Source organism: Centruroides sculpturatus, unplaced genomic scaffold (genome assembly GCF_000671375.1).
Source record: "Centruroides sculpturatus isolate CEXI.00-Female unplaced genomic scaffold, Cexi_2.0 scaffold1684, whole genome shotgun sequence".
Classification (NCBI taxonomy): Eukaryota; Metazoa; Arthropoda; class Arachnida; order Scorpiones; family Buthidae; genus Centruroides; species Centruroides sculpturatus.
In genome coordinates this window covers 51,572-55,704 of record NW_019386301.1, presented here as the reverse complement: position 1 = coordinate 55,704, position 4,133 = coordinate 51,572, and the positions used below count along the sequence as shown (strand labels likewise).

At 36.1% G+C, this 4,133-nt stretch overlaps 1 pseudogene; it reads right to left on the bottom strand.

Moving 5' to 3' along the window:
- Window positions 1–381: 381 nt before the first annotated feature.
- Window positions 382–2,818, bottom strand: LOC111614474 (annotated as a pseudogene).
- Between the last annotated feature and the right edge of the window lie 1,315 nt (window positions 2,819–4,133).

Here is a 4,133-nt window from a genome sequence, read left to right as displayed (position 1 = left end):
TTATAAGTAATTTCTTAAATTCCTCATAATCTGTTGTTCCGCGAATTTTAAGTCTTCTATATGCAAATTCTCTAGCAATTCCCGTTAATTTGCACTTCGCGACTCGCTACCGATCTGTCGCGTCCCAATTGTGTAACTGAGCTAACTCTTCTATCTGCTCAAAAAAGGTTCTAACTTTAGAACCTAGTTCACCTTCAAACGCGGGGAGAGTATTCCCTAACGGAGCGAACGACATTGATCCCAACACTCCTCCTCCTGCATTCCCATCTCCAGTAGTGAGTGACATTTTACAATTTTAAACAACAAAATTATTATTATTTCTCTGAAGCTCACCGATCTCTGAGGCAATTTTAAAACATCCCACACCTGTCACCAGTTGTGGTGACCTCGTGGCGCCCGAAGTCAAAAAGTTACATTGCCCGTGCTTTACATCCTGTACATAACTATAAAATTACAGAATGCGAATTGGATGGACATATTCAGGCAATGGCTTTGGCCTCCGGTATGAAGTCCTCCCAATATTTTATAAGCTGTTGCTGAGTTTCTAGTAATTGTTCTATGTACTTGATAATTGTTGCTTTGATATCTTATACTCTGGTTTGTTCAAAACGTTCCACTTCCTTGCGAATCATTTTTGAAATATTTTCAAACTCTTCCTGGCCACGTTCCACTTTTGCTTCCCACTGAATCACTTCCTCTCTTGGTTGAGGTATCTTATCGGTTTTTCCTGCAAGTTCTAACTTTGCCTTTGTTCTCTCTTCTTTGTAAGAATTTGTAGAGCATGTTGCCAAGTTTGATAAACTTTCACACGCTGATGGAAAACATCCTTTACAGCAGCTATAAGACTGATGTAATCTTTTAGCAGTTCAGAAAGTAAATAGAAGTCATGATTAGCCTGCTGAAACTGCAGTTGTTCAATTTTCTCTTCTACTTCAGCCAACTGTGATAGTGCTCTAGAGAGAGCCGTGTGCTCTTCACAATTTCCCATCATTGCAGCACATTTTGCAAAAGATGCCGTCGAGGAGTAAAGTTCTTTGTTATGATGTACCAAAGCTTCGACACTAGAATGTAGTTTCCTCAACTGCTGATATTTGATGCTGTTTCTCTTCAAACCATGGATCCGATTCATCCATTTTGAATGTCATTTTATTTACAGTGTCTCCTACTCTATTAAATAAACGAATGACACCAGCACCACTAAGAGCAGATGTATTTGTTGCTTTTGGCAATTCAGCTTCACTTTCAAGAAATTCAGGAAAATAGGGATTTATCCTTAGTACTGGATGTGATGCAGTACCATTCAGATATCGCTCCAATGCAGCTCTTCTTTTTTCAATAAAGTCAGTTGATGAAACAGTTTCATCTTTTGACATCTTAATTTTTGTCATTCCAATAACACTTTTTTCTGGTGCAGGAGGAACTATACGTCCTAAATGAAAGTGTCCTTCTACTAATTTAACATGCAAACCGAGAAAATCGCTAAATCTTCTTGATACAGAAAACAGTTTTTTCTTAAAGTATGGCAAATTTGTCTTCGTAGTAACTTTATAAACAACATATGTTCCCATACCATCACCAATTTTATGTGGATTATCAACAGTAATTTCTAGAAACGGATCTTCTTTCAGCTCTTCACCAGACTTTGCTGATTTTTTGTTGTGAATTTTACAGGCTGAGATGGTGTAATTTCAGCAGCAGTAGAGTTATCATTTTCTACGCTCGTTTCTTTACTTTTATCCAATGTCGGAATATCTTTGCTAAATTCTTCTTCTGGTGTACAAAATTCTAGTTTTGATTGAGGAGTGGGAAGAGGAACATCGTCATCTAAATTGACTTCTATTCCACCACATCTACTGCGGATATAAATAAATCTTCTGTATCCTCTTCTACAGCCGAATCGTCTTCTTCGACCAGAGGAGGTGGTATCCTATCATCCGCCATCTTGCTCTTCGGAGGCGTAAGTTCGAATCCCACCCCTGCCACCAGTTGAGGGGTTCGGGGGCCGTAAAGATTTATTACGTACTTTTTTAGTTAGAGTCCTGCCACCAGGTGTGTTTTATCGGACACACCATCGTTTGTGATGAAATGGATGATTAAGGCGCGAGGGTAAAAGTCACTCGGATGTCCAGGAATGAGCCTCTCAGGAGGAAGAATGCAGAGTCAGATATAAACAATTTAAGGACATTCATTAACATAAACAAAAGTTTAGAACAGAGTTATAAAAACCGATTTTGAAAATTTGCCTATTCTTATCTACTCAACGAGGGGGGTTTCGTGTATTTCGTGTGGGTATTTCGAACTTACGCGACTCAAAACATACCAGATTAACAAGATGTCTTTTCTTGTGGCGTAGACTTGACGGCCAAGACTGCGGAGGTTTCTGGTGTTCACTGCACTTCGTCTTGTTTTTTCTCGTTTTTGAGTTGTCTTCTCTTGAGCCACTCTTTCTCTGGTTGGAGCTGTGTCCACAATTGCTGACTAGCTCACTGTCTCCTTCTAACTGTCTTTCTAACTGGACTGTGTCCTCAATCTGACTGCCTTTTTCTGACTGGAGCTGTCAATCATTTCTGACTGCCTTCTTGTGACTGGCCTGTGCCTCCTCTCTGACTGAACTTTTTCTAACTCACTGTGCCCCCATCTCTAACTGAACTGCCTTTTCTCTCGTTGGGGCTTTCCTTTTAAACCCTTTCAGCATGAGAATGTCATCATCGGGTGATGACTCATTGGCAGTGTCATCATTGTAGCTGAGACAGTGTTTTGTTATTTGGTGATGACTTGCGGCTTTCTTAGAGTCATCTTCTGAGTCGACATGACTCATCTTTGTTCTTAGTCATTGTTTGTTAATTAATTGCATTGACTAAGTTCTTCATGTAAACATTGCCGAAAACAAAGGGGGATGCAATGTTTCTCATTTCTATATAATTTTTGATTATTTGGTTGCTTTTTCCTCTTTTCTTTGGCATGTTGTGAGTTTTCTGATGCAGTGTTTCCGTTCCTAGTACATTTGTACTTTTCTGATACATTTTCCCTTTGCAGTAAATTGAACATACATTTAGATTTTTAGTACATTATAATATTTCAAGTACCACTTACGGTACAAAATAATATTTCACGCCTTAACGAAAAAATGATAAAAAATTAGTTTAATAAAGTCTCACTAGTGTCACTGCTTGCTAATTTAAATTATCCAATCACAACATACAAATGGTGTGTGTCCGTCGACGTCAGCGACATAGATAGTTGCACATGTAAACGGACTTGACTCAGTGGTCTTTTTTCACACGTTCAGTCGTCTGCACATTCTCATCAGGACCTTGACAAAATTTTTCATGCCACGTGGTCCAAACAGTTCAACTCTGTCAAACAAAAATAATAGACAAGTAAGAAAATAAATGATTTTAAACTTTTGTCGTCAATAATATCAAAATATCCGTTAAGTCAGAAACAAATTATTACAGAAAACAGTTTTGAAATTGTACGTGTATAAATAATATAAATACTTTTATATTATTTTCTACCACTATAATTTAATTCTTAAATTATGAACTTCAATTTTAGTAATCGTAGTAAAAGAAATAAGGGTTGATGTTACGTATAGTTCTATAATGGTCGCGCTTTCGACTGTTCCAAGGTCTATATAAGAAGGTCAGGACACGCGTGATCTACTTCTTGAGCTGCCATTTTGGGGTTTTTTGAGTTGCATGTTTTAATAAACAAGAATATAATAATATAATAAAACAAATTTATAATTATTTCTGCATAAATTGCATAAATCCTGTAATATTCAGTCAAAAATATAATAATAATTTCGGATTATTACGCAATCTCAATTTTATGTAACGTTTTCATCAAATAGTTTAAAAGAAACAAGCATCCTTATCTTTTGCTGTTATGAGTGAAATTAATTAAATAGGTACTAAAATTGATGCAATTACGTATATACCACTTCGTAAAGTAGTGCAATAACATCAAAAAAATTTAAAGTATAATAAATAATAAAATAATATAAGAAATTTATAATTATTTTTTTAAAGCACGATTGGCTATAAAATTAAGATGAAATTCAATAGTATTATTAATAAATGTTGTCAATGTAATGCTCATTTTATAATAAATAATAGATGTGTAGATAT